Here is a 16,860-nt window from a genome sequence, read left to right on the forward strand (position 1 = left end):
AGCAATAGTATTTTGCAGAAATTAGATTAAAAACCATGGTTAGAAGGTCATCCTCTGAAATTTGGAGTAGATATGTTTTTTCCTATTCCATTAAGTGCAGATAACAATGTTAGGCCTTACAAAACAAACAATGATTCTGACATGAGCCAAACATTACTAGTGTTGCCCCAAACCTACCCTCAGCAGCAAATGCTGAGTGAAGAGTTGGGAATGGGAGCTAAAATTTTTCATCCCTGATAATGAGAAACTCCTCTCATTCTTACTGAAAATTCTGAACTTCTGCTTTTGCCCTAGAAGAGCTATATACCCTTCTTCTATATTGTCAATGGAGGCAGAGTGTGGTACCTGAACTTTTGTTTTTGTTTTTTGTTTTTGAAATGAAGTCTTGATATTTGGCATGGGTTGATTGGTGTTGAATTTCTGGGCTCAAGTGATCCTGTGTCTCAGCCTCTTGGGTAGCTGGCACTACAGGAATGTGTCACCATGCCTGGCAGGAACCTGGACTTTGTGACTCCCCAAATTTAACAAATACCTATAGAGTCAAGAAAGTGAGAAAACCCCAAGCAGAGTGCATTCAATAAAATCCTTGCCAAGGTACACCATCATCACAATTGTGAAAACTAGAGACGAGATAATCCTGAGAGCAGCAATACAGAAACAATACCTTATCAATTAGTGGAGAAAAGCAAGTTGAATGGCAGCGTACTCTCATCAGAGACATAGAACCTAGAAAAGTGTCACAGCATTAGTCAGATGCTCTTACTGCCAGTAAAATTCTGCATCTGGTGAAATAATTCTTAGTAATGCATTTGGAAATCAAGACATTCTCAATGAAGGACAATAAAAATCCTTGTCACCAGCAGACTCACTTCAAAAGAATGGCTAAAGAAATTCTCCAAAGAGAAAGGGAATGATAAAAAAAAAAGGAATTTTGGAACATCAGGAAGGAAGAAGTAACAATGAAAAGAATAAAATTATCAATAAACACAGCATCTCCTTTTCTGATTTTTCTTATGTTTGACTCTTAAGGCAAAGAATGACAATATTGATCTGGTTGCCAATATAATGTAATGTAAAGGAAATATTTAATATTATGAATATTTAGTATTGAGTGAGGATGCAAAGGGACATGAAAGAAGGTAAGTTTTCTATACTTCACTTCAAATTGTAAAGTGTCAGCAATAGTAAATTGTAATAAATTATACATAAAATTGTGTAATACCGAGAGCTACCACTAAAGAAAGCTATAAAAGAGATGTGGTAAAATCATTACAGATAAATCAAAGTGAAATTCTAAAACATGTTATGATGACTCCACAGAAGTTCAGGGGAAAACATAACAGGAAAAACAATAAACAGAAAAAGAAAATGTCAGGGTTAGGCCCTAATAGCACCAATAATTTTGTAAGTCTACGTTTGCAGGTAAATGGCTGGAGGTAGAGAAGATAATGCTAAGTGAAGTTAGTCAATCCCAAAAAATTAAATGCCAAATGTTTTATTTGATATAAGGAGGCTGATTCATAGTAGGATAGGGAGCAGGAGCATGGGGAGAGATGAACTCTAGATAGGGCAGAGGGGCTGGAGGGGAAGGAAGGGGGCATGGGGTTATTAATGATGGTGGAATGTGATGATCACTATACATTATACAAAGTACATGTATGAAGACATGAATTGGTGTCAATATGCCGTGTATACAACCAGAGATATGAAAAATTGTGCTTTATATATGTAATAAGAATTGTAATGCATCCCACTGTCATATATAAATTAAAAAATATTTTTTTGTAAGTCTAAATAGACTTCTATGCCAATAAGGCAGAGATTGGCAGAATAGATTTAGAATAAACCAACTATATGTTGCCCATAAGAAACAATTTAAATGTGACAATATAGGTAAACTGAAAATGAAAAGATGGAAATATATGCCAAATAGACTTTAACCAAAAGAAAGCAGAAGTGACTGTATTAATATCAGATGAAATGGGAGTCAGAGTAAAAGAAAAAAACTACCAGGAACAACAAAGGACATTACACCACACATAATAAAAGTGTTAACCCAGCAAGAAAATATAAACCAGACAACCAACTTGCAATGTGATACACCTAGCAGCAAAAACTTAGAGAACTAAATAGACAAATCTACAATTAGTTGGAGACCTCAACAGTCCTCTCTCAACACTGAAATTATAGAGTATGTTTTTCTGACCAAAATGGAATCAAACTAGAATGAGTAATAAAAAAAAATAATGGGAAAATTTTCCCCCACTTGGATGTTAACATGTTTGTAAATAATTCTCGAGTTAAATAAGTTTTAAGGCAAATCTAAAATGCACATTGTTCAGAAAGAAAAATATATCAAAATCTGTGACTTAGCAAAAGCAGTGCTTTGAGGGACACTTGGAGCATTAAAATTTTATGTTAGAAAAGTGAAAAAGTCTCAAATCACCCTAAGCTCCTACTCCAAGAAACTAGAAAAAAGAACAAATAAATCTAAAGCATTTAGTCTTATTTTCCAAGTCAGTAATTTGCAGTATGATACTTTCTTATTGTCTTGGGCTGCAGCAGAAAGCAAAACAAAGAGGATAATGAAGACAAGAACAGAAATCAATGAAATTGAAACCAAAAAATGGAGAAAATCAATGAGACAAAATCCTAGTTTTTTTTTTAATTTTTGAAAAGATGAATAAAATTGGCAAACCTCCAGCAAGACTACAAAGGGGGAAAAAAGACAAATTAACAATACCAGAAATGTAAAAAGCAATATCATTGTAGACCCTAGATATATCAAAAGGATAATAAATAGTATAAACAATTCTGACACATAAATTAGGCAATTTAGATAAAATGGTCCACACAATGACCACGAAAACCACCATAGATCTTGAAATATGCAAAAAGTAATTGAGTAGCTCTACAGCTGCAGATGGTCCTCCCAACTAATGATTGCTTGATGTTATTAGTTTTCTTTCTTTTTCTTTCTTCCTTTTATTTCTTTTTTTCTTTTTTCTTTTCTTTTCTTTTTTTTTTTTGGTGCTGAGGATGGAATTCAGGGTCTCACACATGCTAGGCACATACACTACCAATGAACTATGAACTATACCCATAGCCATGGGCTTATGATTTTTGGCTTTATAATAATTCCAAAGTTATACACATTCAGTAGAAACTTTGCTTTGAATTTGAGTTTTGATCTTTTCTGGGGCCAGTGACACATGGTATAATATTCTCTTGATGCTGCAAAGCAGCACCTAGCCATAGCTCCTAGTCAGCCATGTATCACGAGGGTAAATGACTGATGTTCTGCAGTATACATAATGTTTCCAATAAGTTATCTGTGATATTAAAAACTTTATTAAAAATATGCCTTGTGTTAAGATTTTTTTTCATCCAACTGTAGGCTTAATGTATGTGTTCTGAGCACATTTAAAGTAGGCTAGATTAAGTTATAGTTATTGGTAGTTTAGATAAATTTAATGCATTTTCACTTGATTATACCTTCAACTTAGAATGAGTTTATCTGGGCATCATATCATTGTAAGCTGAGGACCATTTGAACATGACAAAGAAACATAGGCAAAGTCATTCAACATCCAAGCCTTTGATATCACTATATATGTATGAGCATAACAAAAATAAAAATACTGAAAATACCCAAATGCTGGGTGTGGATGCACAGAAATCATATATCTCATACATTGTTTGTAGAAATACATAGACACTATGGAAATTGATATTGAAATTTCTTAAAATATAAACATGCACTTGGGATATGATCGAACAATCTTACTTCTCAGCATTTATCTCAGAGAAATAAAAACTAATATTCACACAGAAAAAGTGTCCATGGTTGTTACAGCATCTTTAGTTATAATAGTTTAAAACCAGAAACAAACATCTTAAATAGGTAAATATTTAAACAACTGTACTATACTGCTACAGCTTGGATTTTATTTGTTCTCCAAAGGCCCATGAGATAGAGGACTCAGTTCTCAACTTATTACTATTGGGAGGTGGGAGAAACTTTAATAAGAGATTGGGACTCCGGGAGGTCTTCCAGTCAAAACCTCTGCCCTTGAAGGAAATGTTGGGACTCTTGATTTCTCCTCTTTCTCTTTCATTCCCAGTTACAAGATGAATTTTTTTTTCCATATTCTCCTGCCGTGATGTACTGCCTGGCCACAGGCCCAAAGTGGCAGGGCCAATCAATCATAAATCAAAACCTCTAAAACTGTGAGGCAAAAAAAAAAAAAAAACTTTTCCTATTTGTAAGTTAATTTCTTAAGGTATTTCTTAAAGTAACAGAAAGGTGATTAACATATACACCTGCAGCATGTAATATTACTCAGCAATAAAAGGAACAAACTATTGATACTTGAAACCACTTGGATGGATTTCAAAGACATTATGCTGAGCTTAAAAAAAAAAGCACATCTCAAGAGATGTGACTCCATTTATATGACATCTCCCAAATGATGAAATTGTAGAGATTAAGAACAAATTAGTAGTTGCCAAGGTAGGGAATTCTAGGGGCAAGTGGAAGTGAAGAAGACTATAAAGAGGTAGTAATAGGGAAATACTTGTGGAGATGGGTTACGTTTCTTTCTTGGTCATTATATGAATCTACATATGTGACACAAAACAGAACTATATACACATGTTATATCAATGTCAATTTCCTTCTTTGGAGATGATACTATAATAACTTAAGGCATAAGCTCATGTCATAGGAGGAAACTGAATTAGTAGGAATGGGTCTCTGCTCTAGCTTTGGAACTTCCTGAGACGATTATCATTTTCTCAAAAAAAAATCATATCATCTAAGCATTAGATGACTAGTACTATATTAGACAAGAATATGGTTTAGAATTCTACTTATTTATTATTGATTCAGGTAGAAGAAAGTCAATCTAAAAGATGAGCTAAAACCATTGGTAAAAAGCAAAGTATAGGGTTAGGTATAACTTGTGCTCAGATTATAATGTCTTACCAGACTTTGCAAAAAAAATTTTTTATTCCTATTTAAATTACAATGCATTTAAAAATCCCTCCTTTCCATTGAATGATTGACAACATTTATATATAAACTTGATAAAGGTAATCTATGTGTAAGTATCTTTATTCTGTATTATTGTAGTTGTGTAAGAAAGGAAAATTATATTAGATCTTTCATTGCATTTAACCATTGCTACAATAGATATTCTATACTGAAAAATGTTATTTTATTTCTGAAGTAAAGATATTATCAAAGTTTAATAAAAATCTTGCACATTTACAAAGATATCTCTATATATACAAAAACATCAGAGCAAATAATCATATCCCTATCCTAACTGTATTTTCTCATATGTATGCTCTTTGAATAGGTATTCTGCTCCTTTATTGTAGCTACAATGTAGAGCAGAAGACAAGAGTGATCAATCAGAGTTCACAATGGTTTGTAGAAGCAGGAGAGAGTTGTGGCTAGATATAGCATTAAACAGGATGTGCTCATGAGACACTATCTGCCTGGTAACACCATGAACCAGCCTGTTGTGTATTCTATTACAACATTAAAATTCCATGCAATATTTTTTTCTATGCTTTTAAAACTTCTTCTGAGATTCTAAAAATACTTATTAAAATATACTCTAATTCTGTTCTTTGTTATTCTCCACAATTTCCTGTGTTGGGCCAAGAAAAACCTTAAGCCTAAATATAAAATAGAGTAATTTAAAACATTATAAAATAGCTGTTATGTAAAGAGAAACCAAAGTTTATTTTTAAAAAAAGTTTTATTCAGTTTTTGTTGTGGTAGAGACACTTAGCCTTATATCTCCTTAACCAAAATTTAAGTGCACAATGCAGTGCTGTTAAGTATAGGTACAATGTTTACAGCAGGTTGTTAGGACTTACTCATCTTTAAAAAAAAAAAATTAATTCAGGAGCACTTGACAACTGGGCCACATCTCCCGGCCTATTTTGTATTTTTTTGGGGGGACAGGGTGTCACTGAGGTGCTTAGCACCTCACTTTTGCTGAGGCTGGCTTTGAACTCGTAATCCTCCTGCCTCAGCCTCCTGAGCTGCTGGGATTACAGGCATGCGCCACGAGGATTTATTCATTTGACCAACCTGAAACTTTATATTCTTTAACAGCAAGCTTCCATCCCCTCACACCAATTTTTAGCAACCACCATATGCTCTCTATTTCTGAGAGATTGACTATGTATTAGAATCATAGTGTGGAATCATAGTGTTTGTCCTTCTACAACTGGCTATCTCACTTAGCATAATATAATTATCTATGTTCTTGTATATTGTGGGATTTCCTTCTTTTTAAAAGCTAAATAATATTCCATTGTACACATTTGCCATTATTCTTTATCCATTCATCTTGGATGGATAGTTTATTTCCATATCTTGGCTTCTGTGAATAATGCTGCAACCAACATAGGAATACAGACTTCATTTTCAGACTTTGATTTTAGGTCTTTTGGATATATGTTTAGAAGTGGAATTACTAGATCAGATGGTAGCTCTATTTTCAATTTTCTGAGAACCCTTCACATCACTTTCCATGGCCCTGCACGAGTTTCCATTCCCATTGTCAGCGTATAAAATATACAACTTTTCCACATCTTCTTTTTGATAAGTTATCCTAACAGGTTTGTAAGATAATTTGCATTTTACTGATGATTGGTGAAGTAATATAGATTTTTATATATGTTAGCCAATTGTATGTCTTTTTTTAAAATTGTTTTTATTTTTTTAAATACACAACAGCAGAATGCATTGCAATTCTTATTACACATATATACCACAACTTTTCATATCTCTGTTTTTATATAAAGTAGGTTGACACCCAATTCATGTCTTCATACATGTACTTTGGATAATGATGTCCATCACATTCCACCATCCTTGCTAATTCTGCCTTCTCCCTTTCCCTCCCTCCCCTTTTCCCTATCTAGTATTCATCTATTCCTCCCATGTTCCCCTCCTCACCCCACTATGAGTCAGCCTCCTTATATCAGAGAAAACATTCAGCATTTGTTTTTTTGGGATTGGCTAACTTCACTTAGCATTATCTTCTCCAACACCATCCATTTACTTGCAAATGCTATGATTTTATTCTCTTTTATTGTTGAGTAAAATTCCATTGTGTATATATGCCACATTTTTTTTATCCATTCTTCTACTGAAGAGCACATAGGTTGGCTCCACAGTTTAGCTATTGTGAACTGTGCTGCTATAAACATTGATGTGGCTGTGTCCTGTAGTATGCTGTTTTTAAGTCTTTGGGTATAGTCCGAGGAGAGGGATAGCTGGATCAAATGGTGGTTCCATTCCCAGATTTCCAAGGAATCTCCATTCTGCTTTCCATATTGGCTGCACCAATTTATAGTCCCACCAATAATGTATGAGTTTATCTTTTTCCCCACATTCTTGCCAACACTTATTGTTGTTTGTCTTCATAATAGCTGCCATTCTGACTGGAGTGAGATGATATCTTAGAGTAGTTTTGATTTGAAATTCTCTGATTGCTAGAGATGATGAACATATTTTCATATATTTGTTGATTGATTGTATATCCTTTTCCGAGAAGTGTCTGTTCATGTCCTTGGCCCATTTGTTGATTGGGTTATTTGTTTTTTCGGTGCTTAGCTTTTTGAGTTCTCTAGAGATTGTGCTCTATCTGATGTGTGAGGGGTAAAGATTTACTCCCAGGATGTAGGCTTTCTGTTAACCTCATAGATTGTTTCTTTTGCTGATAAAAAACTTTTTAGTTTGATTCCATCCCATTTATTGATTTTTGGTTTTAATTCTTGCACTATAGGAGTCTTATTAAGGAAGTTGTGGCCTAATCCGACATGATGAAGATTAGGGCCTACTTTTTCTTCTATTAGACACACAGAGTCTCTGGTTTAATTCCTAGGTCCTTGATCCATTTTGAGTTAACTTTTGTGCATGGTGAGAGATATGGGTTTAATTTCATTTTGTTGCACATGAATTTTCAGTTTTCCCAGCACCATTTGTTGAAAGTGCTATCTGTTCTCCAATGCATGTTTTTGGCACCTTTGTCTATTATAAGATAATTGTAATTTTGTGGGTTAGTTTCTGTGTCCTCTATTCTGTACCATTGGTCTACCAGTCTATTTTGGTGCCAATACCATGCTGTTTTTGTTACTATTGCTCTGTAGTATAGTTTAAGGCCTGGGGTACCGATGCCACCTGCATCACTCTTCCTGATAAGGATTGCTTTAGCTATTCTGGGTCTCTTATTTTTCCAGATGAATTTCATGATTGCTTTTTCTATTTCTATGAGGAATGCCATTGGGATTTTGATTGGAATTGCATTAACTCTATATAGTGCTTTTAGTAGCATGGTCATTTTGATAATATTAATTCTGCCTATCCAAGAGCAAGGCAGATCTTTCCATCTTCTAAGGTCTTCTTTGATTTCTCTCTTTAAGGTTCTATAATTTGCATTGTATAGATCTTTCACTTCTTTTGTTAAGTTGACTCCCAAGTATCTTATTTTTTATGTGGTTATGGTGAATGGAGTGTTTTTCCTCATTTCCTTCTCAGAGGCTTTGTCACTGATATACAGAAATGCCTTTGATCTATGGGTGTTGATTTTATATCCTGCTACTTTGCTGAATTCATTTACTAGTTCTAAAAGTTTTCTGGTGGAGTTGGTTTTTTTGGGGGTCTTCTAGATATAGAATAATATCATCAGCAAATAGTGCTAATTTAAATTCTTCTTTTCCTATACATATCCCTTTGATTTCTTTCATCTGTCTGATTGCTATGGCCAGTGTTTCAAGAACTATGTTGAATAGAAGTGGTGAAAGAGGGCGTCCTCGTCTTGTTCCAGTTTTTAGGAGGAATGCCTTCAATTTTTCTCTGTTTTAGAATTATGTTGGCCTGAGGCTTAACGTAGATGTTGAGATATGTTCCTGTTATCCCTAGTTTTTCCAGTATTTTGAAAATAAAGGGGTGCTGTATTCTGTTAAATGCTTTTTCTGTATCTATTGAGATGATCATATGATTCTTATTGTTAAGTCTATTGATGTGATGAATTACATTTATTGATTTCCGTATGTTGAACCAACCTTGCATCCCTGGGATGAATCCCACTTGATTATGTTACACAATCTTTCTGATATGTTTTTGTATTTGATTTGCCAGAATTTTATTGAGAATTTTTGCATCTATGTTCATTAGAGATATTGATCTGAAGTTTTCTTTCTTTGATGTGTCTTTGCTTGGTTTTGGGATCAGAGTGATTTTGGCCTCATAAAATGAATTTAGAATTACTGACTCTTTTTCTATTTCTTGAAATAAATAGAAGAATATTGGTATTAGTTCTCCTGTAAAGGTCTTGTAGAACTTGGTTGTGTTTCCATCCAGTCCTGGGCTTTTCTTGGTTGGTAAGCTTCTGATGGCTTCTTCTATTTCCTCACTTGATATTGGTATGTTTAAATTGTGTATATCTTCCTGACTCAGTCTTGGCAAGAAATTTGTCAATGCCTTCAATGTCTTGTATTTTTTTTGGAGTATAAGATTTCAAAATAATTTCTAATTATCCTATGTATTTTTGTAGTGTCTGTTGTGATATTACCTTTTTCATCACTTATGCTGGTAATTTGAGTTCTCCCTTTCCTTCTCTTTGTTAGCAGGCTAAGGGTCTGTCAATTTTATTTATTTTTTCAAAGAACCAACAACTTTTTGTTTTGTCAATTTTTTCAATTGTTTCTTTTGTTTTAATTTCATTGATTTCAGCTCTAATTTTAATTATTTATTGCCTTATACTGCTTTTGCTGCTGGTTTGTTCTTCTTTTTCTAGGGATTTGAGATGTAGTGTGAGGTCATTTATTTGTTTACTTTTTCTTCTTTTAAGGAATGAACTCCATGCAATGAATTTTCCTTTTAGTACTGCTTTCATAGTTTCCCAGAGATTTTGATATGTTGTGTCTATGTCCTTATTTACCTCTAGGAATTTTTTAATCTCCTCTATGCCTTCCTCTATCCCAATAACTCTTATATTTGGTCTTTTTATACTATCCCATATTTCTTGTCTTCTGTGACCCATTGTTCATTCAGTAGCATATTGCTTAGTCTCCAGGTGATAGAGACATTTTAATTTTTTATTTTGTCATTGATTTCCAATTTTATTCCATTATGATCTGATAAAATACATGATAGTATCTCTACTTTTTTGTATTTGCTAAGAGTTGCTTTGTGGCATAGTATATGGTCTATTTTAGAGAATGATCCATGGCTGCTGAGAAGAAAGTGTATCTGCTTGATGCAGTGTGAAATATTCTATATATGTCAGTTAAGTCTAAGTTATTAATTGTGTTATTGAGTTCTATAGTTTTTTTATTCAACTTTTGTTTGGAAGATCTATCTAGTGGTGACACAGGTGTGTTAAAGTCCCCCAAGATTATTGTGTTGTGGTCAATTTGACTCTTGAACTTGAGAAGAGTTTGTTTGATGAACAGAGTTGCACCATTGTTAGTGGCATATATATTTATGATTGTTATGTCTTGTTATGGTTCCCTTGAGCAGTATGTAATGAGCAGTATGTAATGGTGTATGGTTCCCTTGAGCAGTATGCAATGTCCATCTTTAATCTTTTTGATTAACCTTGGCTTGAAGTCTACTTTATTTGAAATGAGTATGGAAACCCCTGCTTGCTTCTGCAGTCCATGTGAGTGGTATGATTTTTCTCAACCTTTCACCTTCAGTCTGTGTATGTCTTTTCCTATCAGATGAGTCTTCTGGAGGCAGATTATTGTTTGGTCTTTTTTTAAATCCAGTCTGCTAGATTTTTTGATTGGTGAGTTTAAGCCATTAACATTTAGGGTTACTATTGAGTCATGGTTTGCATTTCCAGCCATATTTGTTTATTTTTATTATTTTACTTGAATTGCTTTTCCTCTTTGATTAGTTTTTCCTCTTTGATTAGTTTTTCTCCCTCTGCTGATTTTCATTACTGTTTTTCCTTTCTTCTTCATGAAATATTTTGCTAAGGATGTTTTGTGCTGTAGTTTTCTAGCTATAAATTATTTTAACTTTTGCTTATTGTGGAAGGTTTTTAATTTCATCTTCAAATCTAAAGCTTAATTTTGCTGGATACAAGATTCTTGGTTGGCACCCATTATCTTTCAGAGCTTGATATATGTTGTTCCAGGATCTTCTAACTTTCAGAGTCTGTGTTGAAAAATCTGCCGTTAACCTAATTGGTTTTCCCTTATATGTAATCTGATTCCTTTCTCTTGTGGCTTTTAAAATTCTCTCCTTATTCTGTATGTTGGACATTATAATGTGCCTTGGTGTGGGTCTGTTGTGATTTTCTACATTTGGCATTCTGTAGACTTCTTGAATTTGGATTTTCAATTCATTCTTCAAGTTTGGAAAGTTTTCCGATTTTAAATTCATTGAATAAATTGTTCATTCCTTTGGTTTGGACCTCTATGCCTTCCTCTATCTCAATAACTCTTATATTTGGTCTTTTTATGCTATCCCATATTTCTTGAATGTTCTGCTCTTGGTTTTGTATTTTTGCTGTGTGGTCTATGTTCTTTTCAAGATGATTTATTTGGTCTTCTTTGTCTGATGTCCTATATTCTAAATGGTCTATTCTGTTGGTGATGTTTTCATTTGAGTTTTTAATTTGGTTTATTATTTCTTTAATTTCAAGGATTTCTGTTTTGTTTTTTGGTAGAACCTCTATCTCCCTGTTGAGGTGATATTTTGCTTCTTGAATTTGTTTATGTAGCCCATATTCGAAGTGATCTTTCACTGCCTGTATTTGTTCTCTTATGTCTTCTTTGAGATCCCAAAACATTTTAACCATGTATACCCTGAAATCTTTCTTTGTAATTTTTTTCTGCGGTAGCTGCCAATTCTTCTAATGATGTGTTGTCTTGATTTGTTTGTGGTACTTTTTTCCCTTGTCTATTCATGTTGCTCATGTGTCTTCCTTTCCAGCTTGGTGGATGGTGTATTATTGTTTTTAACCTATAGATTTATAGTGCTTTTGTAGAGTTCCAAGATCTCTCCTTTGTGGGAAAGGACAATGTTAACAGATCCCAATTTCAACAATACATCACTTATGAACAGATTATTGTTATTAAGACATTTAAAGTTTAATCTCAATGTCCAGAAATGCTGGATTCAATTATTACTTAAAATATAATCAGTAGTTTCATAAAAAGGTTTATAGTTTCTGGTGGTAGACAATGAACTAGGGGTCAGGAGTAGGGTAATATGTTGAGGGGAGAAGATGTGAGCATTTATAGTTAATATATCTTAGGAAACATGAAGGAGAAATCTAGTGAAGAGGGTAAGTAACAGGAGAATACATAGGAGGTAATTTGGGGTAGACAATTACATGGGAAGATTCTTCTAAGACCCTCGTTTGTACATAAAACAAACACACATGTTTTTAGAAAAATACAAGATGTTAAAAAAGTATAATTTGTAGGGTGAAGGAAGACGAAAGAGAAAAAAAGGAAAAAAAAGAAATAAAAAAGAGAAAAAAAGGAAAAAAGGGAGAAATAAAAGAGCTTATGCAATTCCTCTATATTATATTATTCAGGTGACTCAGTCCTCAAAGTCCTATTTTGTGCAAAGTTCTTGATTTTACATATGTTGTGGATGTGAGGGCTAGAGGATAGAAGGATAGAAGAGAAAGAAGAGAAAAAATACTCTTAGAGATCCTTTCTTTCTCCTATCATCCAGTTGGTGGGGTTGTCTCATGCAGTAGGTGTCTCTGCCCTCCAGAAGGTGTAGGTAACCAGGATGTGAAGATTGGACCTGGTGTGAAGTGCCTGGAAGTGGGGAGTGTCGCACACCAATCCCAGCAGGGAAATAGTGCCTCATGGGGTCTTTTTTTGTGACCACTCATCTGACTTGAGCCCCCTGTATCGTTTCCATCTCTTGCCTGGAGCTTTTCCAAATCCTGATCTCTCTGTTATGCTCCAGACTTTAGTCCTCTCCCCTCTCTTATTTATCAGCTCCCAACTGTGGGAACTCTCACTGGCAGGCTCACACCAGGTGGGCGGCGCCCTGTTCCCACTGCAATCCTGTCCAACTGAGAGCTGTTCTTGTGTTGGGTGGCCACTGTGCCAAGTTAATGCTGTTGTAGAGGGGGAGGAATTGGAAATCAGGTACCTGCTCAAATGGTGATCTGATCTGATAGCCACGCCCACCATAAAATACTGAGGAAGTTTTTCCAAGATGGAGTCACTCTGTTTCCAGTTCTGGAGTGTCTGGTGAGGTTGGGGGCTCTGAGCAATGGTGTTGTGCTGTTGTGATCTGCATGGGAGCAGAGCAAAGTCTCTGCTGTCTGGAGATGTGTTGATAGGTAATTCTGCTAAAGCACTTGATGTGTCTTGCGTAAACTGGAACTTCGGGCTTTGGGTCCTGCTGGAACACTGAGGCCCAGAACCCTGCACGGGGTCACAGTGCTGGTGATTTATGCAGAGAGTAGCTGTATAGGGGTCCTCTAACACTCTCAGAGATTCAGTATTCCCACTAGGTGAGATCTGGATCACAGAGCAACACAGAATGCTGCCTCTCTTTGGTCTGCCATCTTACAACCTCCTGTATGTCTTCTTCAGAGAAATGTCCATCCAAGGCTTTCACCTATTTTAGTTTTAAAATAATAATAATAATAATAATAATAATAATAATAATAATAATAATAAGAAGAAGAAGAAGAAGTTGTTGTAGGAATTTCTTATTCATTTAGAGACAATCTCATTATCAGATATATAGTTTGCAAATATTTTCTCCCATTCCAGGAATGGTCTTTTCACACTAGTGGTTGTTTGCTTTGGAGTCCAGAAGATTTTTAGTATGATGTAGTTCCATTTGTTTATTTCTTAACTGTTATTTTCTGTGCTTTTGGTGTCATGTCTAGGTAATAATTGTCAATGCCAATGCCAAGAGCTATTTCTATGAGTTTCACAGTTTCAGGTCTTATATTTAAGTCTTTAATTGATTCATTTTCAGTTGATTCATGTATGGTATGGGGTGAGGTTCCAGTTTCATTTTTCTGCATGTGAATACCCAGTTTTTTCTCAGCATTTATTAACGAGACTAATCATTCTGTACTGCATATTCTTGGCATCTTCATTGTAGATCACTTAACTAGGTTTTATTTCTGGTCTGTCTATTCTTGTCCATTGGGCTTGATGTCTGGTTTTATGGTGGAACCATACTCTTGATTCTTTGTAGCATAGTTTGAAATCAGATGGTATGATGATTGTAAGTGTAGTCCTCTTGCTCTGGATTGCTTTGGCTATTCAGAACCTTTTGTTTTTCATAAGAATTTTAGATTTTTTTTCTATTTCTGTGGAAAATATCATTGAGATTTTAATAGGTATTCCATTGACTCTGTAGATTGTTACAGATAGGATGGACATTTTAATAATATTAATTCTTCCAACTCATGAACATGATGGCTTTCCATTCATTTGTATCTTCTTCAATTTTGTTCATCAACGTTTTGTGGTTTTAGTGTATATACCTTCACATCATTGGTTAAATTTATTTCTATCTTATTCTTTCTGTTGCTACCTGAAATGGAATTACTTTCTTGACTTCTTTTTTAGTTTTTCTGTTGTTAATGCATAGAAATGAATTGCTATTTTGTATTAATATTAAACCTTGAAACTACTGAATTCATTTATTAATTCTAACTGTGTGTATATGTGTGTGTTTGTGGGGTTTTAGGTTTTTAAAAAATGTGTCAGATTATATTATTTGAAAGCAGATAATTTTACCTCTTCCTTTCTAATTTTCTATTTTTTATTTCTTTTACTTACCTAATTGCTCTTTCTAGGACTTCCAGTATTATGTTGAATAGAAATGATGATAGTAAAGTTGCTTGTCTTGGGAATCCTGATCTTTTAGAAAAAGTGATTCTTTTTTTTTTTTTTTTACCATTGGGTATGATGTGTTGGCTGTGGGTTTCATGTGTGGCCTTAACTGTGTTGAGATCCATTCCTTTTATACCAGGTTTGTAAAGAGTTTTAATCATGAAAGGTGTTAATTTTGTAAAATTATTTTCTGCATCTATTACGATGATCATGTGATTGTTATTTTTCATTATGTTAATGAATATAATGCTAATTGATTTTCACATGTTGAGCCATCTTGCATCACAGGGATGAAACTCACTGATCATGATACATAAACCTTTTTAATTCTGCTCTTTCATCTGGTTTGCTAGCTTTTTTCCTGATGATTTTGCATCTGGGTTTACCATGGATATTGTCCTATAGATTTCTTATGGTATCTTTGATTTTGATATCAGGGTAATTTTAGCCTCACAAAATGAATTTGGAAATGTTCTTTGTCCTTCAGTTTTGTTTTCTTTTTTGTAAGAGTTTATAAAGGATTTTGTTAATTTTTAAATATTTACTGGAATTTACTAGTGAAGGCATCTGGTTTGGACTTTACTTTCTTGGGAGGGAGAGAGGTTTGAACTACTGATTTAATATCCTTGTTTACTATCAGTAGGTTCAGGTTTCTCCTTCTCCTTCTTTCTCTTCCCCAAACATCCACCTCCTTCTCCTCCTTCTTCCAGCTCCATTTATTTATTTATTTATTTGGTGGTGCTGGGGATTGAACCCAGGCCTTGTTGATGTGAGGCAAACACTCTACTAACTGAGCTATATCCCCAGCTCCTTATTTGTTCTTTATAATTATACAGGACAGTAGAATCCATTTTGACATTATATAAAAGCATGGAATATATCTTGTTTTAATTAAGTCTTTAGTATCTCTACTCCCCCTCCACTCCCCCACCCCCTGCTCCCTTAGCTCTACTGATCTTTCTGCAATTTACCCATAGTTTTAAAATTAATTTCTTGTGAATTCAATGATTCTTCCATTTCTTCCAAGTTATCCAATTTGTTCACATGTTATCTATAATAGTAGTCTTTTATGATCCATTAGAGACTGATTTCTATTGGTGTCAAATATCATTTCTCCACCATTATTTCTGATTTTATTTATTTGAATTTTTTTTTCTTAGTAGATATCATAGGCAAGACAATTTCCCTTGATCCTGAGCTCTACCAGTTTTGTGGAAAGGTAATGTGGATAAAGTGAAATTGCTTTTCCTGATTATTTCAATGTGATCACTCTTGGTTTTGTGATTGTTTGGGGTGATGCAATTTCTTACCTACATTTTACATTACCCATGGAAGTATTTAGGGCCATGTATCATTTTTAGTTTGGTGTTTTTTTGGGGGGTGATGAAGGTAGTGACCTCCTATTTTTCCACTTTGCTAACATCACACTCCTGAAGGTTGTTTTTTCAACGTTATAGAAGTACACAAAGAGATGACAAGACTCTGCATATCTACTTATATAGAGGTCAAACTACAATTAAAAAATTAGTCTTCTGTCATGAAACTTGAGTTATCTATTCTTACACTTAAGCAGTGCCTTGCTATTTTCTATGGTGTTATTCTGAGCTTAACAATTCACAATGAAAATACAGTTTGAGCTCATTGATCCCCAAACTTACCCATTAAAGTCAGTTGTAGAAATAAATGGCAGATGCTTCATTGTGTTGAGAACAGCATTATCTAATTTTTGGCTCTTAGTCAGACTCTAGACCATGTGAAATTCATCTGCCACTCTTAACATTTCTGTTTTAATCATATCAATTTGCCAAAGTACTAATTCCTTTGTATCTGTCTCCCTACCATTGTGCACACAGACTAAATGGGCTCCAATTAATGTAATAATATATTTCTGAAAAGCAATCATCAACCATAGGATTGAGCTTAGGCTAGAAGCTTTTCAGTTCAAATGATAGTTATTAAAAGATAAGAGCTGAATGCCCCTGCTTT

The sequence above is a fragment of the Spermophilus citellus genome, assembly GCF_964194105.1.
Source record: "Spermophilus citellus genome assembly, chromosome: 1".
Classification (NCBI taxonomy): domain Eukaryota; kingdom Metazoa; phylum Chordata; class Mammalia; order Rodentia; family Sciuridae; genus Spermophilus; species Spermophilus citellus.